We start from the raw sequence: 27,908 nt of genomic DNA, 5'->3' as shown, positions 1-27,908 counted from the left end.
CCCCTTGGAACCCCACGTGACTGTTGACGTAGGCCACTCCCACCTGCCTGACGGCCTGTTTCTTCTCTCCTACGGAGCCTCTCCCGTCAGAGCGGACACTCTCTCCCCTTCCCTCGTGGTTGCGGAGCGCCCAAACTTCTTGCCTGTTCGGTGGTGTGTGTGTTTGTGTGTGGGTTTTTTTTTTTTTCACTACTCGGGCGCATTCATCGTTCCGGCTTCTCGGCGGTCTTTCGCTCGGTTGCGTGTGCTGCGCTGTTTCTTGCGCGCGCGCGCGGGGCCAGTGATCGAATGCATTTCACCACTCTATTCTTACCTATTCTCTTCTGACTCTTTTCATTCCCATTCCCGCTTCCCTGCGCTTTCCTGTGGAGGTGCCCTCATTCAGAGAGGCAGTAACGGGACAGCGCTTTTCTCTTCCTTTTCCTCTTTCATAGCCACTCGGCAAAAACAAAATTCAACAGATGCATGATTGTCAATGGTACAAAGCATATTCGAAAGTGAACTACATGATAAAAAACAATGTAAACAGAAGGATATATATATATATATATATATATATATATATATATATATATATATATATATATATATATATATATATATATATATATATACGTGGAAGAAAACGGCAACAATTGTAAATTAACTAACATATCAAGTGATTTGTAATTAGCTGTCTAAATTGCACTATGGAATCAGGCACGTTATTCCAGTCGTCAATGGCAGTAGGTAAAAATGATTTATTGAAAGCGTTAGTTGAACCATGTAAGCGCTGTAAACATAGGGAGTTAAAGAGGCGACGCGATGAACGGGCGGGAGGTATAAGAACGGTATTGCGCTGCGACGGGAAATTATGGTATAGTTTGTGGAGAAGGCAGAGCCGAGTGACTTTGCGGCGAATTTCTAGAGGAGGGAGGTTGAGGGATAGTTTGATACTGGTAATACTTAAGCGAGAACTGTATTGTGAGGTGATGAATCTGGCAGCGCAATTTTGAATTGCTTCTAATGCATTGATTAGGTAATTTTGGTGAGGGTTCCAAATAGCAGAAGCATATTCAAGTTTAGTACACGTGAAGGATTCGTAAGCTAATTTTCAGATTTGCGGTGGGCAGGACGTGAGCGATCTTTTAATGCAGCCAAGAGATTTGGTTGAAACGGTGACTAGTTGTTCTATGTGCTCGGACCATGTTAGTTTACTTGTTATTATTACGCCAAGATAACGATAGGAATCAACCTGGGTTAAGGGTTGAAAGTTGACAGAATACTGGAAGGAAAAGTTAGTGCGCTTGTGCGAAACTTGCATGAATTTTCACTTTTGTGTATTAAGCTGCATTAGCCACCACGAGCACCAAATATGTATGTTAGACAAGTCATTCTGGAGTGTAATTTGGTCAGTGCAACATGAGATGCGACGGCAAAGCACACAATTGTCTGCAAAAAGGCGGATGGTGGATGAAATTTTGTCTGGAATATCAATAATAAAGATTATAAACAAAAGAGGCCCAAGAACGGAACCTTGCGGTACACCGGAAACTACATCAACACGGGTTGATTCAATATTCGCGACAACAGTACACTGAACACGACCAGTTAGAAAATTTTTAATCCAAGATAGGGCTAAGGGGTCTATACTGAGACAAGAAAGTTTACTTATTAGACGGCGGTGAGGAACACGGTCGAAAGCTTTGGAAAAGTCGAGGTATATTACGTCTGTTTGAAAAGAAGATTCTAGGTTAAAATGAAGCTCAGTAGAAAATTCGTACAACTGTGTCTCGCACGATAGTCCGCGCCGGAACCCGTGCTGGTTAGAAAAAAAGAAGGAATTTTGGTCCAGATGAGTTGCAATGTGGGAGTAGATTACGTGTTCTAGCAGCTTGCAGGCAATGTATGTTAACGAAATAGGACGATAGTTTGAGGGCTCTGAAGGGCTTCCTGATTTGGGCATGGGGGTGACTTTACTTATCATCCAGTCTTTAGGAATAAAACCAGCGTCAAGGGATAGGTTACAAATAATTGTAGGATAAGACTGGATATTATTTTTGTGCTTTTCAGAATTTTAGCGGATATATTGTCTGGGCCAGGGGAACTCGAGAATTTAAGGTTGTCGATTAGATTTGCTATTCCTTCGCTTGTAACGAAAATGCGTGACATCTGCGGGAAGTTTTTGGGCGGCAAGGACGGAACATCGGTGGAGGGTTCATGCGTGAAGATAGATGAAAAATGGGAATTCGTGATTTCGGCGGAGTCAGTGGCGCAAACGGCTGAACCATCGGGATTAGTAAATGGCAAGTTTTGAGCAGCGCTGTTTTTAAGAGACAAATACTTCCAAAATGTTTCTGGGTTGTCGCGCAGGATGCCGAGGAGATCATGACCGAAGAATTGCATTTTTGCATTTTTCAACAGTGAAGTGTACTCGCGCAAACATGTGCGATACTTTTCCCATTTAACAGGGGATTTCGATAACTTGGCTTCTCTGAAGAGGCGTTTTTTCTTTTTCGACAGCCTCCTCAAGGAATTAGAGTACCATAGTCTTTCAGCATCCCCGCAAATACAGATTATAGGTACATGTCTGTCAATTAAGGACAGCAATATTTTTTAAATAACACCAAGTTTTGTTCGACGATTCACAAGGCAGCACAATGAAAAAACGTTTCATAGAAATTTGCCAGTTCTTCAATTATTTTGAAATAATTGGCTTTGTTATAATCGCGGGTGTACTTATTGAGAGGTTGTCGGGTAGAAATAGGAATGGAAAGGCCAATTAATAAAATTTTATGGTCACTGATACCATCTACGCATTGAACTGAGTTTACAAGATCGGGAGTTGAGACCAAAAATAAATCGAGTATGTTGGTACCACGAGTGGGCATAGTGACCATTTGGGCAAAATTAAACATAAGGCACAAATCTAGAAAGTTTCTTGAAAGGGGTGAGTGAGCAGCTAGGTGAACCCAATCAATATCTGGGAAATTAAAGTCACCACACAACTACAAGTTCGAACGGGGAAAGCGAGAAGTTAGGTCTAAGACAAGAGAATTGAGTTCTTGTGTAAAATTATCGTCAAAGTCGGGGGCTCGATAACATGCGATTAGTGCTGCTTTACTGGTTGGAAAAGTTAGATTTACGCACAGGATTTCATGACGGCATTCTGCATCAATTCTGGAGGAAGGCAAACTAGGCTTTACAAGCGCGGCTGGCGGTCACAGAATACACATCCTGTGCGAATTTCATCGTCATTTCAGACACAAATGAACACGTGTCCTTTCTCTGCGGAGTCTCAGGGGGACGGGGTGGTGTATGTACTTCCAACGAAAGAGACGGCCCGTCTAGGTTTTCTTCGAGCTCACCGGCAGCCGCTTGTTGGTTCTGTCAGGCTCGTATCGGTGCTCGCCTTCGTGCTACATGTTTGAGAACAGCTGGCGCATGGGGCAAATACGGGCTGCACTTTACTTCAGCAGACATTGTCTTCTGTGGAACAAAATATATGCGATGCTTCTTGCACCTGCCCCGGCGACACACTCTCACTGGTCACTGGCGGCCGCGGCTCGGTGCCGACGATATAGTGAAGCGTTTTGCTTATCGTTCTCCTGGAAGCAACCACGGACGATGACACCAGATTGATTTTGTTACCACTGGCAGATCTTTGCGATTCGGCACGGAAGCGAGATATCCGCGACGTGCAGGTTCGGAGGCGCTCGAAAGCGCACGGTCACTCGATGATATAGGAAACACGTAGCATCCATCAGCTCAACCAGACACACAGATCCCGAGCTTCTTGCACCTTCTGTCTCTAAGGCCACCGCCGAGCAAAACCCAACAATTTGCGAAAATATGCAGGACAAGTTTCCACCGCAGGTTTTCTTTTTTTTAGAGCCCTCTTCCCCCCCCCCCTTTTTTTTTTCGTTCACAGAATGCTGTCCTCGCTTGTTGTGCTTATGCTGTTCCAGTTCCAGTGAAAGTGCGTTGACTCGAAGTCATTCATAAAGCACGACGTTGCCAACAAAACAAAAAAACAATAAAACATCTGTGGTCCTCGCGTATCTTCTGAATTCACTGAGAGCAGTATGGGGCAAAAGCCGCCGAAGCAGCGCCACCTTGCAGTCACGTGGTAATAAACTATGAAACGCAGGTTAAAAATCACGTGATAGAAAACTTCCTACCTGGTAAAACTGGATTTTGACATACTTTTACTACTTTCCGCAGAGGGGGTGGTAAAAGTATGTCATGTACCATCTTTTACTCCAACACGAGGTAGTAATTTTAAACTCGAGAGAGTTTTCGAAGGTCATGAGCTGCAAAAACCCCAAACTCGGATAGTTTTTGCTTACAGCGTATTGAAAAAAAAATTGGCAGATCTCATTAACAGTAGACATAAATGATATGCAAAGCACGAAGGAGGAAGCTTTATATGTCACTTTAAAATCTGCACAACGTCATGAAACTAACGTAAATCAAGCCGTACATCACTTCCATCTAACTAATATCATGCTTGAACGTGTTATTGACCTTCGCCGTCTATTCACGTTATGTTATACCAAATTTGGTACCTGTAGAGCTAGCAAAACGGCCTTGAGCACGCTAGGAGCGTATACCATGTAGTCATGTTTTACATCACACGCATGTCATAATTATTATGTTTGAATGTGTCATTCACCTTCATGGTTCTTTCACGCCACGTAATACCAAATTTGGTATATGTGAAGATAGAAATATGGCCACGAACGCATCATGAGCATAGCCTGTAGTCACGTTTTTACATGACACGCATGTAATGATTATCATGTTTGCACCACTCATATACCTTCGTCATCCTTTCACCTCACCTAACACCCGATTTCGTATATGTGAAGACAGCAAAACAGCCAAGAGCGCATCATGAGCGTAGCATATAGTCATGTTTTTACATGGCACGCATGTTATGATTATTACGTTTGGACCATTCATATAGCTTCGTCATCTATTGACGTCTGCTAATACCCATTTCGGTATATTTGAAGATAGGAAAACGGCCACGAGCACATCATGATTTTGGCATGTAGTCATGTTCTTGCATGACACGCATCTCATGACTACAATGTTTGCACTAGTCATATACCTTCATATGTACTGACGTCCCGTAATACCTAATTTGGTGTAACTGAAGCGAACAAAACTACCGGGAGCACACCATGAGCGTGGCAGCTCTTACATGGCATGTGCATGTCATAATTTTCAAGTTAGGGCCTGTAAATCATGTTCGCCATGCAGTCATGTCAAACAATACGAGTCATGTCATGATTCCAATTTCTTGGTCTTCCTGCTCTTGTGTGTTGGTTTCGTTCACATTACATATTGCAAATCATTGTGTTCATGACACACATGTAATGAGTATCAAGTTATGACTCATCACCTATGCTCCTGATACAGTCATGTTACGCCATATTCATTTTGGTATCAATACTAATATTGAAACGGCCAGGAGAGCTAAAAGTCGTAGGTGGCTAGATAGATAGATAGATAGATAGATAGATAGATAGATAGATAGATAGATAGATAGATAGATAGATAGATAGATAGATAGATAGATAGATAGATAGATAGATAGATAGATAGATAGATAGACAGACAGACAGACAGACAGACAGATAGATAGATAGATAGATAGATAGATAGATAGATAGATAGATAGATAGATAGATAGATAGATAGATAGATAGATAGATAGATAGATAGATAGATAGATAGATAGATAGATAGATAGATAGATAGATAGATAGATAGATAGATAGATAGATACGGTCAAAGTCGCTGAAGTTCGCTAAGAAATGCTTCACATTTAAAAGAAAAAAACTATTTCGCGTGTAATGTTGAAACGTTTCGCGCTGCTTTGTAGTCAGCGCCTATATTTGTTCCAGTGAACTTCATGTTGCGAGAACCTCTGCAGCTGGCGCCCGCACACCGCTACCTAGTAACCTTAGAGATATATATGTGAGGTTTACCGTCCCAAAACCCCCATACGTATATGAGAAACACCGTAATGGAAAGCTCTGGAAATTTCGACACTTTGAGGTTTTCTAACGTCCATCCAAATCTGAGTCTTTCCACTTCTAATGAAAATGCAGCCGCCAAAGCTGGCATTCGATCCCACGAACTGCGGGTCAGCAGCCGAGTACATTAGCCACTAGACCACCATGGCGGAGCATTTAGCGGCCTTTGGACTTCGCGCGTAACCAGAGTAGCTATAAGACTGTGCACGAAAATAACTAGGCATATACGCACTTATAGCGGAGGAGACAACTTGAGGTCGCAAACGAAAGCAACACGTAAATGACTGCAAAAGTCTCTGGCTAACGCAATACATCATCACTATAGCACTTGAAGCTTGGATGCTGTCATCCTCGGATTCTAAGCTCGTCCTCACTCAATTCAGCTGTGGTCGCAAGAGAGTTTCGAACGACGCGTGGTTTTGCAGTGCAGGCGCGCACCCATGCATGTGCGCGTGAAGCCGCCGCTATAGGAGCGACTAGTGACACTCGCTACGGCCCCAGCTGTGTCTGATATAATTATACAAGCGAGACCAAAGCTGCTGGAAAGCGGGTGAGAAGATGACCTCTATACTCTGCATGTGTGGTGGACCTTTGAAAATAAATTTTTTGTACAATATTTTTCTGACTCTAACAAAAGCTCTCATTTATTAGTTGTCATAAATTTCTTACAAATATAACTGCTGAACACGGCCAGCTTCTGAAACTCAGAGCTTTATTAATTATTTCACTTGCAAATTTTGTCTGGTTACAGAGCTTTGGTGTTACTGTGGCAAAAGCATGAAGGGCACGCACTTCTGTAAAGTTCGACAGCAAAGTGCATTTCCCCAACACACGCGAATCGGTTCACGCAAAGGTCTGTCAAAAATGACTATGATGTGTACATAGCCAGATTCAAATTGATTCTAAACTGCACTAACCACTATAAAAGGCTAGGTACACGAGCATTAAATTCAACATGCCAAATCTACCACCCAAAGCATCCACTGTTTGATTTGAATAACTGTGTTAACTAAAGAGTTACCAAGAGTTACCATAGCTTTCTCCGCCACAGTGGTGTAGCGCTTACATTGCTTGGCTGCTGATCCAAAGGACGCGGATCTGATTCCGGCTGCGATGATCGCCTTTCAATGGAGGCGAATTGCTATAGGCCTGTGATCTGTGCTAGGATGGCTGTGCACAGTGACGAACAACGGGAGAGCATAAACAAAAAGACTTTTCTTCTTCGCAATTTTAGGAGGGTATTCCTTTCTGACTATTTTCTGTATTAATACTTTTTTTGTGGATGAAAACCAGCTTTTCGCATAGCAAGCAATCATTTGAAGTGCGCTCTAGGGCAAGTTTCGAATAAGCACTTCGTGCTTACGGGTTAGTTTTAGAAAAAAAAAGAACTTGATGTACAACAAAAGGTATTATTTTTTGTACTGTAAACTGTGTTAAAAAATTGTTGGGTAACTTCTAATGCAATTCAAACATGCTGCCCGCATTTATATTAGCACTTGGTTTTCGGTGCGAGGATGCCGGTGCAGAGCACTTGGTTCAAACACTTGGAGCACTTAGCTTCACTGCACCTTCACTATAAGTTGAGATGCTGAGCGTAAAAAATTGGCTCTGTATCTGCATGTTTCATTGCAAATGTCGTCAAAATACGATAGTCTTGCGTCTGGAGAGAGTGAAATAAACACCTATTTGCTGTTTTGGGCGAGAAAATTAGTGAATTACATTTTAGAGGCGCTGCATAAGAGAGTCTCGATCCGTGCAGCGAAGGCGAACGAGCGCATCGATGCACGTTAAACACGAGTGCTACCTGACAGTTATCTTTGAAAATGAAGGAAGGCGTGCACGCCTGTCTCAGAGGCGATAATGTGCAGAACGCAAAGCGACGGGCAAGAGCCACCACCGTGTCATCTTAGCAAGTCTTTGGAAACGTTTGCCTTTTTGAGCACAGCGTAGCATTGTCAGCACAGCGTGATAAACGCTACGGTCCTTTGAATTACTTATGTATGCCTTCTCTAGTATAGAGGCGCACATACGGAATATTTAAATGTTGTTATGGTGCCTCAGATATGTGCAGTAATAGCTTTGTAAATGACAATCACACAAAAAATGAACGCTGAAACCTGAGCAAGATTGGTGGACGCTGCGGATGGCGTTGGCCGTTTGAGGTACCATTTGGGGCTGTTTGGGGCATCGTTATGGTGGAAAAACAGACAAAACACTTATTTACTTTCACCCGCAGAAGGAATCTCTCTCAAACGCAGTACGCCCTCTGCAACACTGCGATTTCTTCTGGCAACTCACGCAAGTACCTCGGCGCCCCTATCTGTGGCGATCTTTTCTGGTCCTCCCACATGCCCCGCCGCGGTGGTCTAGTGGCTGAGGTGCTCGGCTGCTGACCCGCAGGTCGCGGGATTGAATCCCGGCTTGGGCGGCTGCGTTTTCGATGGAGGCGGAAATGTTGTAGGCCCGTGTGCTCAGATTTGGGTGCATGTTAAAGAAACCCAGGTGGTCAAAATTTCCGTAGCCCTCCACTATGGCGTCTCTCCTAATCATATGGTGATTTTGGGACGTTGAACCCCACATATCAATCAAATGGTCCTCCCACATCACAAGCATCATTACAAAACTAGCTGCACATTGGGATACATTCGAAGAAACTTTCGTCTTGCTCCCCCATCGGTCAAATTGTTAGCTTATCAAACATGCGTGCAGCCCAAGTTAGAATACGCATGCTCCACTTGGGACCCACATCAAACTAACCTTATTAAGCGCCCCAAGCAGTACAATACCACGTAGTTTGCTACATATATTCAGATCATTCTTTTCACTGGAGTGTTACAAAACTAACATGCAAAGCACATCTTGGTAACTTAGACCTCAGACGCCTTAGGTTTAGATTGTGCCTTTTTCACAAATTTTAATTTTCATTCCTGTCTTAGCACTTCATTAATCTTGCCTGCTCTTCGTACATCCTGCCGCCCAAATCACACCAAAGCAGTTTACCCCCCACAGCCACAGGCCGCTGCGCATCTACGCTCCTTCTTCGTCAACACAGTAAGAGACTGGAACCGCATACCCAGAGAACCTGTGCTCCAATCCAACCCGCAAGCCTTCAAGATGTACTCACTACATAACAGCCCATCCCTTATGTAAAACCTCAAGCTGGGGCATTTTAGGTATTATAAACAAGTGATAAATAAATAAATGTACAGTCAGAAAAATCAAAATTCTTGCGTCGAAGTACCCCAAGAATTACTGTCGTCTTTCAAATTCAAGTGAATCTATGGCGGGAACTGTGAAGAGTGGGGTGAAGCTCCATTCGTGCGTCCATGTTTCCAACCGTATGTGCATCGAGATGAAGGGAGAGTCGGACAGAGGCACGGACGGACAGAGAGACGCACGGACGGACAAACGGATAGAGGCACGAATGGACTGAAGCTTGGACGAACGCTTCACTCCACTAATCATCAATCCCTCCGTGGATATGCTCTGCAAACCACTAATGCTACATTGTTATATTATTCTGAAGAACATATACAGATAACGCCATCTAATGAGCAAGTCATAATCTAGAGGTGGCTGCATACCACCTACGAAGGAGGGAACGACCCACGGCCTAAGGAGCTTCGCCTCTGAAAAGGTTTTCAGGAGGTCTTCAAATTTTGAGGGAAGCATTATTGTTCTCTTGAGAATGCGAATAACTGCCGGTGACTTACTGAGGCGCGAAAAAAGTCGATCCCGCAAGATATTAATTGTTGAATCTCCGAGCCTTTTCGGCATTCTTCGAGGCTAATTACGTGACAGTAGGTGTGCTCTAATGAACATAATTGTTGTTTGTGATGCAATTCGACCAAGTAATTCTTTCAAACTGTCCAGTGTAATTGTTGAGCTATGAGGAATGGCGTTGCAGAGTCTTTGCTGTCATTGTTTAGGATCAGAGTTCAAAGCATTGTGGCATTTGGTGTTGTAGTTCCTTTTTGTGATGGCAGTATCGCACGAGGAATGACTCTGATAAAAAGGTGTGTTGAAGCCTGGCCAAAACACAGCCACTATGAGAGATAAAATTGAATAAAATCTACGATACATTGCGGATGGAGCTGCATGTCAGCTCACAAAAGAAGCAAGGAAACAAATAACAGACTCTCCAAACTGAAAAAAGATGACTTTGGCAATGGTTACCAAGCTTGTAGCTACTAAATAAAATAATTGAGTGGTGTTCGTGGCATTGTATATTGGATTTTGAGGTGTTTGTTTCTGAATATAAACTCGATTATTTCAAAACCAAGTTTTCTATTATACTTAGGTATCATTATTTACTATGGAGATTATTCTTTCTTGAATTCTGCATAAATGCATAGACCTGCGGAAGCACAAATGAAGTGATGTACCCCACTGTTCTTTTGGTACCGATTTGAATAATTACCACCTAATGAGATATATATTTCAGTCGTAAAAAATTCATGAGATATTCAATTCATAAATACTGAAATATATAGGCTTTAGTCAAAATGGCAGGAAAATTGCTAGGAAATCATATATAAAATTGGTTAATCTCATTTTTTTTTAAACATTGAGCAAACTTTACCTCAGAACGGCCTAAAGTGCAAGAACCCATAAGGCTTACTCGGTGCCTTTTGGGCACCGAGTAAGCCCTATGGGCGAACTTTTCATGGTTCTCCACTATGAAGTCTCTTATATAAATGACTTGGAACATGAAACCCCAACATTTATTATTAGCAACGTAGTTTTATAAATGACCACACGTGAGGATCTTGGTACTTGTTAACGATACTATGAATAGAGACAATGTACTTAAGTGTGGATTCATGTGGTTTTGTTTGGGCTTCGTTTTTTTCTAATTTTTATAGGCCATGATTCTCACTGATGCCATTCAAATTCACGGCATGAACTATGGTGCATTTTGTCAATGGAATTCATCAATAGCTACGCATTTCAGAAAATCACTGCGTGCGATTAGCAGGATACGCATTACACATATGAAATTGTAACACACAGCGACAGCGGATAACGTGAATGAAGCTGCGAAGCAAACAGCATAATATCAAGTTTAGACCGAACAGCTGCCTCTCGATACGCAGTTGTAAAGAGCATATAAAAAAACTCACGTTGTCAAGTGATGATTCTTCTGTATACTTCAATCCTTCTTGGTTTTTTGGGTTACGATCCATCTTCTTCTTTCTCTTCTTCTTGTGATTCCGCAAAAAGGCACAGCGATGCAAAAGCACCAAGAGGGATCAATGATGGTTGCTCTGCCACTACAGACTGCTGGATATAAAAAGAGCTTCTAGGTACAGCAATTACGCTTTTTGCTGTCCAGGTAGTTTCGCCAGTTTTCTAAAGATTTTACTCTTGAAAAAAGCAGTGCGTGGATGGTCTGAGAAACTTTCAGTCAACCAGCCATTTGCTTTCAAGCCATAAAATATATCTTTCGTGATTATTCTGTTCTCGCACAATGAAACTCAATGCAATCTTTAATAAGGCAAAATGCCTAAAACCTACCAAAACGAGCCTCTCTAACACAGAGATGAGTCCTCATCGTCATACTTCCACCCGGTTATTGAAGGAACTAGCCGGCACTTCAAGTCAAGTTCTTTGAAGATGTGGCTGGCCCTTCGCATGTGCACGTAAGAGAAGCCTCGTAAACTTGGTCTAATTTCGATCACAGCCGAACTGAGAGTGCGAGAGGTACAATCAGGGTGTCCCTTACCTGATGGTATAGGGTAAAATTTCCGCCATGGCAGCCGCATTTCTTTGTGGGCTAAAGGTGCAGAGCATTAGTTGTGCTAAGCAAGTTATTAAAGAAACCAACAAAGTATCCCACTAGGCCCCGCCGCGGTGGTCTAGTGGCTAAGGTACTCGGCTGCTGACCCGCAGGTCGCGGGTTCGGATCCCGGCTGTGGCGGCTGCATTTCAGATGGATGCGGAAATGTTGTAGGCCCGTGTGTTCAGATTTGAGTGCACGTTAAAGAACCTCAGGTGGTCGAAATTTCCGGAGCCCTCCACTACGGCGTCTCTCATAATCATATGGTGGTTTTGGGACGTTAAACCCCACAAATCAATCAATATCCCACTGCGGCCTGCAGTTATTTTACTCTGGTGCCAAAGAGCACCAAGTTAGCTTTACTGAGTCATCATAGAGCCTTTGTTGCCACGCTTTTTTCTGGTCACCCACTCGGCATGTAGGGCTTTCTCAGAAATTATTCTCACGCTACACTGGAACATACAGTGTCGTTCGCCAGGTGACTGACGTTACACATCAGATCTTTCTAACCAATACAACGCCGTCATCTTCGCTTTCGAGCGACATCGTTCGCATAGCTTGGCTCAAGTCTTATCATCGTCCTTCAGCCGCATCTGCGTAGAATGAGAACTAAGAAAGTGCTTCCACCACTGGCGTAAGGGGGGGGGGCTACATACCAGCCACTCCAGCGTGGCTGCATGATAAAGGAGAAAGACGACGACGGTTTTTCTTTGCTACTGGACTGATTCCATCTTGTTCATCCAGCGCTCTCACTAATAAATAGGCTACCGCTAACAATAATATGGTTTGAGTAATAAGAGTAGCAATAACAACGTCGTACACTTGTGATGATGAGAAAGCAAGCAGTAGGGATGAATTTATTACCATGATTTGCGCTCATCCGTGTGTATTCTTTCATTCATCTTTGTCTTGAGCGAACATCATATATACGTGTGGCACTGCAGTTTACAGCTTTATTGTTGATTTGGGTGCACGGTAAAGAACCCAAGGTGGTCGAAATTTCCGGAGCCCTTCACTACGGCGTCTATCATAATGATACGGTGGTTTTGGGACGTGAAACCCCACAAATCAATCAGCTTTATTGTTTGTGGCCATGTCAGTTAAAAAATGAGCTCTATTTTTTTCCCATCTACGCTCAGGCTTATTAGAATAACCTTCAATAATCTGGGATGTTCTAGACACTTACGCTTCTTGCGCATGACAGTGCTGACACGCGTGGCGAATTGCCTATTTAAAATTGATAAAGACGCTGCCATGGCAATTCTGTATTCGGGTTTCCATGCCGAGATCACGATGTGATAACGTGTACAGTGCCGTTGAGGTTTCGTAGAATGTCGGTCGTCTCATGCTTTTAACCTTCACTCACATAGCGATACACGGGCTCTCAGCAATCCACCTGCATCAAAATGTGACAGCCGCTACCACCGAGATCGAACTCACGACCTACACGCCCATATCCCAACATAGTAAATATTCTACCATTATAATATTATTAAGATCAGACATTCCATGTCCCAAAACTGCTAGATGATTATGAGAGACGCCGTAAAGAATGTCAACCATCTGGTGTTCTTTCACCTACAGTTGCATCACACAGCAGACGGGTCTCTACCATTTTAGCCTTCATCAAAATGCGACAGCCACGGCCGGGAAGGTACCCACGACTTTCAGGTCAGCAGCCAGGCACCGTATAGCCACTGTTCTACCGAGACAGACAGAAACAATGCACTAATACGGTGAAGCATTCTTCGCTGTAATAATTTTGCTGCGTTCAGTAAACATGGTAGAGATAAACTTAAATTATTTAACGCGTATTATTTCGATGTACTCGAGCCCAGAACTTTGAAGGCTGGTCCTTAAAAGTTGTGTGCGAGGACAACGCCTAGTGTTGGCTAGCTAACTTAAAAGACCGTTCAGGTCGCCTCGCGCGGGGCAGCCTACGACTTCAATAATTCGACATTACCGTTGTTTACAACTTAAGAAAAACACTCTGTCGCCCACTCTCTGTATTGTGCCCCCTTCGACGCACTGGCGCCGAATTATCTGGATGATAAAGCAACCATAGGTGCTGCAAATTCGCTGAACGAGAACGTGCTGACGCGGCACGCGTGGGCTTTATGAAATTCCCCGAGGGCAGTCGCATTATTGTCCCGAAGGTACTTATCATCGTTTTTCTTGTCTAACGGCCTTCTACAAAAGAAAAAGATTTTGGCACTTCGAGAGTGCTTTCTTGTGGTGCACCTTTCCCCCATCTTTTTTCTCATCAAAGCGCCACGTTCACGACGGGTCAGTCATACTTCTAGAATAATACTGAAAATAGCACTTATAAAATATATTTTTGATACGAGCGAAATAAATTTTACATCAGTATCAGTAGGTATATGCGTTTTAAAAGCCTACATCAAGCTGATTTCTTAAGCTTATTTCCTAAATTTAAAATTTTTTCAGGCAGCTTCATTTAATCATATTTTATTACTTCACTTTACATGTTGGATCAACATAATTTATTCCAAATGGTAGACGTTTATTCCACGTTCAATAAATCAAAAGTAAAATTATGTTTCCGTACACCAGACCAAAAAAGTAATTTGCTCGAGTGGGGTTTACTTATAACAACTAGTCACTTTTTTATAAATGAACCCACAACTAGGACATTTTTCATTACTGCATATCTAAAGAGAGTCAACCAGAGGTTTAATATTATAGCGGTGTGATAAAAATGACCAGAGTTGTACGTATCAAGAAAAAAAAATACCATGGTCCTAACAATGAAGATTTCGTCTTTCTGCTGAACTGCTTTCTGCCATCTTATGAAGCAAGCCCAGTCTAGATAACATGCCTGGTTATCAACCTTTCCCAGTTTTAGCACTTTCTGACAAAATTAACACAGATAATTCGAAAAGAGCTTGCTCACCAGTTAACGCCGCCCCACATTCTAAAAAGTTTTGTGTAGTAACTGCGCAGTTACCTCCTAAAAGGGCTCTTAGCTCCTCCTAAAGACGGAATGCGCGCTAAAGATTGCACACGGCACGGCGAGGGGGTGCACTTTTCTCTGCGTGGAGTAAAGCGCCCGTTTTTTAAGAGTAATGGCAGGAACAATCGCGCCGTTTGCAAACGACCCATTGGTGCCTACACAAGCCCGTTTCCTTTCAGACGGTGCCGTAGCGTGGTGTGGTGTACTGGTTAGTGTACAAGCATGCTGACAGGGCGGGTGTGAGTTCGAATCCTGTGTATGTAATTTTATTCTGAGTGTGATGCTTGTACATGTATTGTACATCTAATCAAAGGCCACCATGCACTTCGAAAGGTTGGTCAAGCCAACCGAAACCTAATTTTTCTTTTGCTAATCGTTGCTCCTTTGAGGAGTAACCACGAGTGCCTTTACTCCTTCGCAGTTACTCCCAAATGGTGCATTGGGCGTGGCAATTTAGTTACTCCTCTAAAAGAGCAACTTCAATACTCCTTTTTCTCCTTTACTTCTTAAAGTGCAGCGACCACTGGGTCTTTCACTACTCGCGAGTTACAATGCTGCATGGAACCATCACACAATATTGGTGCCCACAATCTATGACAACTTTCTTTGACACTCGTACACTAAGTGCACTGAACGCGATTTCTTCTTAGTAAACGCCGCCGAACAATCCTCGCTGCACTTCGATTCGGTTGGCTTGGACTGCTTTAGCTTGGTTTGTAGGGAACGGCAACCAGACGGGGATGTCACTCCTGCAGCATCCAATGAAAGCCGCTGAGCAATGCGCTGGAGTATTTGCGGCGCATGCATTAGAGCATAATCAGCGAAATGGCTCTGTTTTCCTCTGTCCTTAGCCTACCGGAGTGAAACAGAGGAAGATGAATGTATAGGCATCAGTACAGGTTTGCGGGAGACCACCGGATTTAGGCGAGAGAATCATCCCCCAAAACCTCCCATCTGGGTATATGTTCGTTAGCAATGTAGACTCAGATCGTAATTCTGAACAATTAGTAAAAAAAAACACTACGAGTCAGTGAGGCCTGAACCAAGCTCGTAAACTAACACTGAAAGGCGAAGTTGACGGGCTACCAGCAATATACTTCAAAGACGGAGGAAGGTGTATTCACTTTATTCGTGATTCCAGTGGTCTGTCTTTTCATCACTTTCTTTAGAAATGCACATTTTTCAGTGCTTGTGATAACCTAACAGAATATAGCTCATTCATTTGCTATGTGTCGCTCAGGATCAGAACGCCGATTCAGCACGCTCTTTCAAAGCAACATTAATAATATCGTAACAGCAGAAATGAGCAGTATTCAGCCTCCAAGCAAAGCTCATTCTCATTCGAACGTACGCTGGTACGCAAAGTTCAGCAGATGACAGTTAGCCTCTACCAGCAGTCAGTAATCTATCTGAAAACTCACAATAAAGTTCTTCCACGTTTTTGACTCCTTATTTAACGGCAACAACTTTTATACGCAGTGTCAATGGAAGCAAGCGCATTTGGGTACAAATTCACAACCTTTCTCTTGGCTGCGCATGTTCCTAGCCAAGAATACTCTTATCTCGCGGTGGTACTACAATAATGGCATAAATTTAACTTACTCGGTACTTTTGAGGGTAAGGAGTACACACGAAAGCCGATGAAACGACAAGGAAAGAAAGAAGCGTGTGCCGATGATAGCAAGGCCGCACGCAGAGCGTCTAGCACCTAGAGTATCTGATGATAGCCGATGGTTTCTTGCATCTCAGCTTCCAGTTCGGTGGATGTCTGCTACAGCACTTATACACCGCCACGTTGTGACAGACGTCCAGGTGTCCTGCGCAAAACCAAGCACTCGTGTTTCATCAATGACTACAGCTTTAAGCTATAATCTGTGCGTTGTTTCGCAAAGTGCGAGATAGCAACACTCCAGGGTCACCACATCACTGAAACCGCGCCAAACTTGAAGCATGCAATGTTTAAAGATATGCCCCAAACGTCTTCCCCCGTTTACCGCAACCACTTACATTTTAATGAAGCTGTGCTTGTACTCAATTAATTCGACATATTCGAGCTTCTTATAGTAGTTGCTGTAAAGGTTAGACGTAAAAAGTTGCCTTTCTTACAGGAATCTGATTTCAAGACACATGAGTAGATATGTGCCTGTGGATAAATTCTGCAGAAATATAGAACAGCAGTAATAGAATGGTATTTTGGGTGCACTGTAACAGGTTCCATGCACCACAGCACTTTGATAAAACCAAAATCCGAGAAAATGCGTACGCTTAACACTTAGATGTGTCACTACGTAAAACGAAGGAGATTCTTCGGGAGGTGTTTCAGTGCTAATGCTTTTCAGAAGAAACGGTGCCGTTATTTCACCCTGCGGCGTCCGCGCGAGCAAGCATAAATCAAGGGACGTTCACAAGTCTTGGCGTCAAGAAACATTACCACAGGCGGAAAACCAAAGACAAAAAAAAAAGGGAGAGACCGTTTCAGACGATTCTCTGGTGCAAAAGACGTCATGGAAAGCTTCTTCAGAGTGGCTTCTCGTGTCTGAAGTGAAAAAAAAAAGCCGAGTACGCGTTCTATGGGAGGGACAGCGACACACAAAGCTAGATAAAGTGTGACTGTTTTTACATATCAAACCTAATCAAAATCAAACCTAATTAAAAGCGTTGTCAGTGGATTAGTTAAAGTTCGCTTGAATGACGATAAAGGAAGAAAAAACTGACTATTGATGTAGTGAAAGTGAATTCAAGATACTTGATTAGCGTTTCGAACGCCATATATAGTGCGCAGTAATACAACCACGCTTGGTGGCTTTTATCTTCTAATCAACTTAAGCGAATGCATTCCGTTTCTTTTATTCTATTTTTGACGAAGTCTCAGCCCATGTTTTGAATTTGAAATTTTTCGATCGAGTGACGACATAGTAACAGTGGGGTAAATGCTGCAGTGGCGCAAGCTTTCATCTCAAACACTGCAGTAGTGGACGAGAGGTTACAGCGTCCAAGTACAATCTAGGAGGTACTGGGTTCAATTTGCAGTGTCGCCAAGCACTGATCTCTTTTTATAACACGAAAGTGGTTTATGCCGGAGTTCATCGCGGCTTTACTGACGTATTGTCGCTACGCATATGACGTTGTAAAATACAAATTACCATATAGCAAAACAAACACGTAAAGACAAGCAAATGTCCCGCGGAGTCTAACCGGCAACCTTTCGATTCGCAGCCCTAACCACTACACCACAAAGCGTACGTTGTTGTGTGTGCTAATAGCAAGCCATATATGTAAACTATAGAGAAATAGAATATATTCTATTGGCATGATCGGCAGGCCACGGCTGCGTTTTCGGCGGCCCAAAACGACAGGGACAGTCGCTAGGATTTGTCGCAGCGCCACAGCACCTTTTCCTGCACGCGCGCGTGCGTCGGTATAGCGTGTTCTCTGGGGAGCGCGGGAGTCACTGAGTGCGTGTGCGTGAAGTTGGCGCGTTGTTCAGAGGCTGCCTAAAGAAACTTGGTAAAGGTATTATCAAGCCCTGGAGGCTCCATCACTAAGGTCACGGGGACGACGACGCGGGTTGCGGTGTGCGCTTTGGTGGCGGCTCCTCTCCGACGTCGGCGGTCAGCGGCGCGTTTGCATCGGCGTTTCAGTCCCTGCAGCGTCACTGCGCTTCGACGCTGGACTTGTATCGGATTCTTCATGAGCGAGCGGGCGTCCCATGCTGAGTTTGCTGTCCTAATAAGCGCAAGAAAAACAAGCTGCGCATTGTTCTATGCGTTCCGTCGGGCTCTTCGGAGCTGTGTGTCTGGCCCTGCGCCTACATTCTTAACAAATTACCTACTTGACCGTCAGTACACAGTACACGCCGCAAATACGTTCTCTGCAATAAAGTAAGTTAACCAAGGTGTACCGCAGGGCTCAGTATTGGCTTCTTTGCTATTTATTTTATATATGAATGATCTTCCTGATGTTCTTAGTTCTTTTGACTGTGGTCACTGTGTTCTATACGCTGATCACACAACAATACCTTCATCTAATAAAAAACATTGATGCTCTTGTTTCAAAGTTAAATCTTGTATTAAGTGCCCTCATGAATTTGTGCAGCAGTATACACTCAGTTATGAACCCCACAAGAACTAAATTTATGGTGTTTAAAAGTGCTCAGAGGTCATTATCTACTAAGTTTCTACTATTCTCTTAATAGAACTTGGTATTCATTCCATTTTAGCTTGTTCTGATGTCGTCTTTCTTGGCATACATTTTGACCCATGCCTTACCTTTCACAGTCACTTTAACCATCTTAAGGAGAAGACAGCGTTTGGTATCCGCCCATTAATGAAAGCTCGCCCTTTCTTTTCCCGTGAAGCTCTACTGGCGCTGTATTTTGCGTTCATTCATAGTCATATTACTTACGGTGTAGTCTCATGGGGCAACGCTCATGCTTGTCATTTATCATTAATACAGCATATATATTCAAAATCAGTCAATAAGCGTTGTCACTTCTAGTTCTGCGCAATCAAACGCCTTCACATCACTACGCTCTTACAATATCTTGCCAATAAATCTTTTGTTCCGGTTGAATCTTGTGACCTTATTCCACAAATTGCTGTATACTCAACTGGCATTCCCAATTATTGCACCTGAACTTTTGCAGAACAATAATGTGACCAGGTGTGCGGCTAATAAAAATTTCCTGTTACCCCCTGCTCATACTAATTATGGGCAAAAAACTTCCGCTTTTAGTGCTATAACCCTTTGGAATGCATTACCTTCTAGCAATAAGCGTTGTACTTCATTTTCTTTGTTGAAATAGTCCGTGAAAAATGATTTTCTCGAATAACCATACTTGTCGTTTACCTGTTTGACTTGTTTGTTCTTCGGTTCTTTTTATACTATGTTGCGTGTTTTGGTTTGATTTGTGATTTAAAAGTGTATTTTGATGTCTGTATATTGTAAGATTTTTCTGTTGCTCTGTATAAATTTTACCGTCATTTTGTATCGACAAACCGAGGGTCCCACAAAAGACTCTGGCTCTGGGACCGTCGTCTGTATATTCTAGATATTGTAACTTGTTTTTAAAAATAATAGAACTTGAAACTTGTTGTGGCCTGGTTGTGTTTGCGCTCGCGCTCGTAGGTGAGTGACGAGACTGCCAACAGCTGTGTGATGTGAGGTTATTTTTCTAATGTTCTTAAGAGCTCTCTAGGTTTGAACCTCCGAGAGCGTTAATGAGGAACAAACCGTTTGTAACAACAAAACCCAACAAGGAGTTTAATTGAAGAGTAAACAGACGAAAATGGCCCACAAGACCGAAACACCTAATGAAAGTTGACTAGACGTGGTAAAACCTTCCTAATTAGAAACAAAACACCAATTCATTTATTACACCGAAACTACAAAGGCCGAACGCGGGTGAGCGGCGGAATGGTGAAAGATGGCAGTTCAGTCTCACCAACTCGTTGACGGCTAGATGACGCTTAACAAACCGGAACGTGGTGGTTCCGGCTTCAGGACGCGGACTTGTCGGGGATGAGAGAACGCTGGTTGCTGGTGATGCGTCGAGAAACCAGAGTTAACCTTGCCAGGCAGCTAGGCGCTTAACTCAGGCCCATAGCCCTACGGCTGTAGCTCGCCTGCCGGCACCGAAGTCCGCAGGCCCTGGGCAGGCGTTCTGGACCAGATGGCTAAGGTCCCCTCCAGCGGGCACGTGACGGCAAGAAGCCCCCGGCCGGTTAAACTCTTGGATGTTCGCGTCCGACACCCAATGGCTCATCTCCAGTGACGGGACCCATGGCGACCTTCCACTCGCCCCGTCCTCTTTGTTTGATATGTGGGGTTTAACGTACCAAAACTACCATATGATTGTGAGAGATGCTGTAGTGGAGGGCTCGGGAAATTTCGACCACCTGGGGTTCTTCAACGTGCACCCAAATCTGAACACACGGGCCTACAACATTATTGCCTTCATCGAAAATGCAGCCGTCACAGCCGGAATCTGTTCCCGCGACCTGCGGGTCAGCAGGCGGGTACATTAAGTGGGTCAGCAGCTAAGTACATTAGCCACTAGACCACCACGGCAGGGCGTTCTTTTTTTACCAAGAGAAGATGTAATCTGACGAGGTCACGATTATATCACTAAATTCTATGCTCTGTGATGTCATCACGTAATAATAGTTTCTTGTATCACTCGTGTTTAGGCTGCTGAGGTGAGTCACCAATGGACGCCACCAAAGGATTCTTTCTGTTTAAGGAGTCATCTGAGGTTTTCGCCTGAACGCGCTGTTCGGTTTTCGTTCCATGAAACTCCAGCTGCTGCTGGTGTTCGCGGGACGAATGGATCATAATTAGGTGGTATAATTAGTCTACTGATACACCACACTTACACTACCCCGGAACATATAGCCGTAATAACAATACGAAGATTTCTTAGAAAAGAAGCGCCAGTTCGATAAGGAAGAAGTAATGTCGGTCTTTGCAAACCTTTTATGCTTGAAGCCAAGCGTAACAAAGCATGACAAGTATTAGTATCCGTGAACGTGCTGTGTCTGAGTACCCAATGAATGAATGTGTCACCACCTAGGCTGCCTCGCGGTAACTGCTATGTGCAATGCTGAAATAACGTCCTGAAGCTGAAGAATTGAAGCCCATGGACACGCTATCAGCGAAACAACGGGCGTACGCTACGTAGTACTGTGTCGCAATAAATGCCTAGCAGGCTGCCACATCCGGCAAAACCATCCTGTTTGACAACTATTCGGCATCTACTTTGCTCACTACCGAAATGGCGTAATGAAATAGAGCTGGCGAGCCAGATACTGAGGCTACCACACATAGACGAGCTCCAGCAACTGACAACAGGCCTCATTTACCACGCCAATCACATATTGGCTCAAGTTGAGCATCAATAATACGACTTTAGACTTCTACAACAGTCACATTGGCCAGTGTTGCAAGAAGCGTTCCCAATATATACCGCTACTTTTCTTTTCGGTACGTACCACCATAAATTATTTACTTCGAGATCTCAGATGGTGCAATCACCTGCTATGGTAGCTCATTTTATGGCACCACCTGTTGCGTTCTCTCTGGGGCAAAAAAAAACCTTTAAGAGTTGAATGGGTGATCCTGTATATCCCTGGAAGCAGTCTAGCGACATTTCGTGCTTGCGAGCGCGTGAACTAAAAGCTTGTCTACACCAGCAGTTGGTACTATGTATCTGGGAACATTACGCAATGAAGCTTTCACTATTAGCTCCTGTCAAATGTTGCTTTCCTAAATCAACTTTCAGCCAATCAAAAGCCGACTCTCCGTGAAACAAACTGCCACAAAACAATCTTGAATGTATAACTGGCATGCGCTCATCCATATCGGCCCAGCAGACAGAGCGCCTCGGTCATCTAGCGACGAAGAAGACATAGCTTTAAAACAAGCTGGTTGCCTTGAACAACAAGCGCCTCATGAGTGTTGTTTGCACTTTGACTTTATTTATTTATATCAATCACAACATACTGCACACACGTAGTCCAAGCAGGGCGGGCAATAAAATGATACAATTAACAACTTGAAACTGAAAACGAAACAAGAACACTAATACAGAAATGCAATCAATATGTTTATAGTAGTGTTATACTAACAAATGCTTAATATTAAAAATTATGATTTGGATTCAAGTACACAATTTATTTCGGTTATTGTACAAGGAAAAAAATTCTTAAATGTGTTCGTGCTCTCGAAGTAGGGCGTAAATGTGTCTTGTCTACGGTGACGAGTGGTTCTGGTTAATAAGGGCGATAGATAGAGAATTTTGTCTAGTGGTGTATCGTTCGCGTAAAGTAGTTTAATAAATCACAGTTATTGCTTTTGTCTTCTTATCTCGAGTGGCTGAATGTGGTTAGCTTTTATAAAATAAGTGAGTGAAACCAGTGTTGACAACTTTTTTCTGTATAAATCTAACTGCCTTTCGCTTCTCTTTCTCGTGGTTATTGACAATAGTTTTAGTATACTTATCTCGAACGATACATGCAAATTCTAGTTTAGTTGTGATTAGGATGTTATAGTGTAGCCGCTTTACATTAGTTGGTGTTTTTTGAAGTTTGTGCATCAAGAGACATAATTTTCTGAAGGCAAAGGTGCAAGTATTACTTGTGCGGTTGTTCCATCTGAACGTGTTGCTAAAGGTGACGCCTAGATAATTGTATTAGGTTACGTCTTGCAAGTGGGATGAACCTTTTTATACTTTTAAAGCAAAGGTGAATTCTTGTGTGGCATTCGCATTGGCACGCCTTTGTCGGTGTTTAGTGTCATTCCCCAGTACAAGGAGTAGTCAAGAACAATAGTTAACCTACTGCGTAAGCTAATTTGGTCAGTGACATAATTATTGCCTTTAAAATCACGCAATCATCAGCGAATATTCGAGCCTGAAAACCACCTTCGACCGTGTTAACGTTGTCGTTGCAATATGTAATAAAAAGGAGAGAGGCGAAAACACTGCCCGGCGGCACTCCTGATGTGACCAGAAAAGACTCCAACTTTTCACCATTAATTTCTACTATTTGATACCGGTTTGACAAATGTTAATCAACCAAAGAAATAAATATTTTTAGAATTCCAGTATTTTCAAGTTGAAGAAATAAATTATCGTAAGGAAAAGTATCGAAGGCTTCTCGGAAGTATGGAAAAATTATGTCGAATATTCCGTTTTTTTTAAGAGTTGATGTAAAGGAATGTACAACCATGATCAGTGTCTGACAGTCGAATGCCCCCTTCCAAAGCCATGCTGACAATTGGTTAAAAGAGAATGATTTTCTAAATATATAGTTATGCTGTTTGTTATATGTTCAATAAGTATGCAGCATGATGACATTACAGAAATAGAACGGTAATTTTATACGAGAATACGCTGTCCCTTCTCATAGATTCGTGCGATGCTGGTTGCCTTTCAGTCATTTGGTAATTCTGATAACAACAGGGACGTACGGTATACTATAACAAGGATTTTTGACGGAGACCGCCTATCTACGAAGAAATAAATTAGGAATATTGTCAAGTTTAGCACCTTTAAACGGCACGAATGCGCTCGAAAACTGAACCATGAAGCAGCTTTAAATGCAGCTGCAGCCCAAGCGACTACGCGTCGGCAGGTCTTCTTCTGTAGGGGTGCCTGCCGGCTAAACACCACACTAACGCTGATGCCCGAATCCCATTGCGCTCCTCTCCTACGCACCACCATAAAAAGATAAGGAAGGCATTGGCGTGGTTACAACCTGCAGGAAAACAGTGCACACGTAGAGACCATTCGATTCTTGGGGTTCGATATCCCACTCCCAAAAACCACGATATCACCACAAGAAACGAAGTAGTGGAACACTCCGGACATTTGAGCCACTTGAGGTTCTTTAACGTACACCTAAATCTAGGCACATGGACCTCACGCATTTTCGCGTCCATTGAAAATGCTGCCGCCATGGACGGGATTTGACCCCATAACCTGCAAGTAAGCATTCCATTCCTGTGACCGGTAACTCAAGATGGCGTGTAATTACGCCTTCTCTTTAGTGCGTACACGCAACAATTTTCTACCTCGTCACCATATGCAGCTTGGTTATAATAACAGCCATATTTAACAACACTGCCCTTATGACTTTTGGGAGCACCCTTTGCACTCACTGACTATCTGACGCTTTTCTGCGTAGTTTTTACGCAAGTTATTTACACCAGTAGCCAGTCAATTGTAATAAACTGAAACAGGAATATACACTCTAAGGCAAAATTACCCGAAAAACGAGTAACGGAGCCCGAAAGGCGCGCGTGATGAATGGATAGACCGTTGACGAGCAACCACAGAGGGAAGCATGCCGTGCGAAACCACTTAGTCTCCAAACAGGCTCCAGGAGGGATGAACCGCCCCGGGATTGCAGGCAGCGCGAAAAGCGTTGCCAATTAAGGTGACCAGCCCTCCTCCTCCACAGAACACATGTCCTTCTCCTCCTCTGCTGGCTCAGTCTTCCCCCGTATTTTGTCGGCGACGGTTCACGTTGCGATACGCTCGGGGTGCTCGACCACGGCCGCCTGGATTCGACGATCTACGAATTACGACGTGGTGCTTGTGTGTACGCTTGGATGAGCGTGGGCTGCTGCTTTTGCATTTAGCTGAACCCATGAAGTCTGAAGCAAGCCTCGACACGTCACCACGCCCCGCTGTATATCTCTCGCTTCAAGATAGTCATGACCAACACACGACAGCAACAGTTGGGAAGGCCAATATGGCGGCAGAGAAACAGCAAGCCGATAGGATATATACTTCAGTCCGACTCAGGGCAGAAAACAGCGCTGGATTCTAAGGGAAGTAGGTATTCATTCTTTATTCCACTCTACTTGTCGCGTGTGCGATACGGATCGCGCTTGCCGGCAGCAGACTCGGCCATGTTGTATATCGCACTGAAGAAATGCATTCCGAAGGTAAGCTTCGGCGTCTGCAGTTCGCCTGTGCTTTGCGACCACCTGGAAATTGGCCGCCATTGCCGCCGGCCTCCCGTACGCTCGCTCATCGAGTGCTCACCTGTCTTCGCCGCCGCGATGAGCTCCGCGCTGGCGATATTGGGCTGAGACCTCGTCGCTGTGTAGGGAGTCGTCGAAAAACACGTTGCGCGTTCTCATAAAGAGCTTGGTTGTAGTATGTCGCGCGCTGTAAGTGCACCAGCACGGGCTGGCGGGGCTTTCGCTAGCGTCGGAACTCACTGACAATTGGTCGTCATTACAGGTGGCTTTCCCGTGAGTTGGTCGCAAGCTGACGGCGCGGCGGCGCACTCGCGTTTGCGCGCTGCACTCGCCCGAGTTTGTGGAAATGGGCCGCACTACCGTCGATTTCTTCGGCACTAGCTCCAAATGAGCCCGGCGCTGTTCGTGGCGTCGGTCAAGCGTACGCTCGCTTTCCTGTTCGAAGTTCGCTGGCCGCACACACTCCGCGTGCTGTGCCGTGTTTGGTCTCGCATTTGCTGGCTCGAGCTCAACGACGTCGCTCGTTTAGGACTCGCCGACTTGTTCGCGGCACGATAATTCGCGGAGTTGTGGCTGCAGCCGCCGCCCCTAAGCTGTTGCGCTACGGGGATATAATTGAGTTTTTGACGATGTGTTACGTCATGATGAAATTATTAGCATGTGATATCTCACAAATGTTTTCATTTAACCTTTTTTCGTCAGAGTAGCTTCAGAAGTACTGTGTGAGATGTGAAGGTAAAGTTATTTGTGTGTCATATTTTAACGCTTGTTTTTATATTAACGTGCATGTACTTGTCATATGCGTGCATCTTCATCTTCTGTCTCGTGTGTCTAACTATCTTTACTTTATTATTGTACGTGCAGCCGTGGGAACACAACAGGCAGAAGGCTGCGTGCGCAGGCGTCTGCAATGCCTATCATCTATCAACTCCGTCGGAGGAGCTCCCCAATGAGTGAACAAGATTTGACAATGAGACTGGACTTGTACACTTCACCACTTGAAAGAATGGAGAAACTTCAGGTGTATGTAGAAAAATAAAAGATTTGGATGTCTCACTTTTGTCGTTCATTGTTGCCGTAATTGCGAAAGCAGTTACACATAGGTGGCTAACTACTTTTTCGCGTGTTCTTTTCTGCGCAATTTGTTGCTTAATGCGCAGAAAAACCGGCAAAAAAGTATTAGGCCTGGCGGAAAATAAACAAAAATCAATGTTTGAACTGGGGCAAAAAGTTCATCCGATTGGAGTATTTGGGTAGATCAACCGTTCGTCTGGCAAGGTGCAACTGTGAGGACTAACGGTGTCGCGGTAAGGTGTAAATGTGGGGAATAACAGTCTCTCTATAAAGTGCAAATGTGGACTAAATGTTAGTCCTTTGAGGTCAATGTTAGTTGTTGTTAGTTAGAAGGACTAAATGTTAGTCCTTTGAGGGCCCGGCAGCAGCACGACGGGCAAGATGCTCAACAATCCATTTCTTTGTACGCTGCAGGTTCTTGCTTCACTTTTTGTGTCGCAATCTTCAGAGCATGGCTGTGCTTTGGATCCTTTACCGCTTCCTTCGTCCAGCGTTGTCTAGTGCAGAGCATCAACGGAGGCTTATCAAGTGGCCTGCGACCGGTGTGAAGCAGAGGAATTCATCGTACCGGTTGCGGTATCTTCTGCGCCGGCGCCTGCCTCAGGAACGGACTACCACGTGGTCCTACCAGCCCGTATAAATTGCCTCACGTCAGCCATCCCCTGCAGTGGGCTCGGCAGCAGCACGACGGGCAAGATGCTCAACAATCCATTTTTTTGTACGCTGCAGGTTATTGCTTCACTTTTTGTGTTGCAATCTTCAGAGCATGGCTGTGCTTTGGATCCTTTACCGCTTCCTTCGTCCAGCGTTGTTGACTGCAGAGCATCAACGGAGGCTTATCAAGTGGCCTGCGACCGGTGTGAAGCGGAGGAATTCATCGTGCCGGTTGCGGTATCTTCTGCGCCGGCGCCTGCCTCAGGAACGGACTACCACGTGGTCCTACCAGCCCGTATAAATTGCCTCACGTCAGCCATCCCCTGCAGTGGGCTCGGCAGCAGCACGACGGGCAAGATGCTCAACAATCCATTTTTTTGTACGCTGCAGGTTATTGCTTCACTTTTTGTGTTGCAATCTTCAGAGCATGGCTGTGCTTTGGATCCTTTACCGCTTCCTTCGTCCAGCGTTGTTGACTGCAGAGCATCAACGGAGGCTTATCAAGTGGCCTGCGACCGGTGTGAAGCGGAGGAATTCATCGTGCCGGTTGCGGTATCTTCTGCGCCGGCGCCTGCCTCAGGAACGGACTACCACGTGGTCCTACCAGCCCGTATAAATTGCCTCATGTCAGCCATCCCCTCCAGTGGGCTCGGCAGCGGCACGACGGGCAAGATGCTCAACAATCCATTTCTTTGTACGCTGCAGGTTAGTCCCTATTCTTATGGCAAATGTTACCATAGCGATGACCGCTTTTTGTTTCTGCTGCCGTGCCCACTGTGTGTTCTCAATTTACATTTCGATGTGTGCACTTTTGCTAAGAACTTGTTGATTTGTGGAGACATTGAATCAAACCCTGGCCCCGGCGAGAAGGAAATGTTGGCTAAACTTCTTTCTGGTCAAACTGCTATGACAG

The 27,908-nt window shown here is 44.2% G+C and overlaps 1 pseudogene; it reads left to right on the top strand.

Moving 5' to 3' along the window:
- Positions 1-27,611, top strand: part of LOC142775552 (uncharacterized) — a 98,801-nt pseudogene extending 71,190 nt beyond the window's left edge.
- The last annotated feature ends 297 nt before the right edge of the window (positions 27,612-27,908 follow it).

Source organism: Rhipicephalus microplus, chromosome X (genome assembly GCF_043290135.1).
Source record: "Rhipicephalus microplus isolate Deutch F79 chromosome X, USDA_Rmic, whole genome shotgun sequence".
NCBI lineage: Eukaryota > Metazoa > Arthropoda > Arachnida > Ixodida > Ixodidae > Rhipicephalus > Rhipicephalus microplus.
Note: the sequence above shows the minus strand (reverse complement) of the source record. Positions and strands in the feature narration are given on the sequence as shown.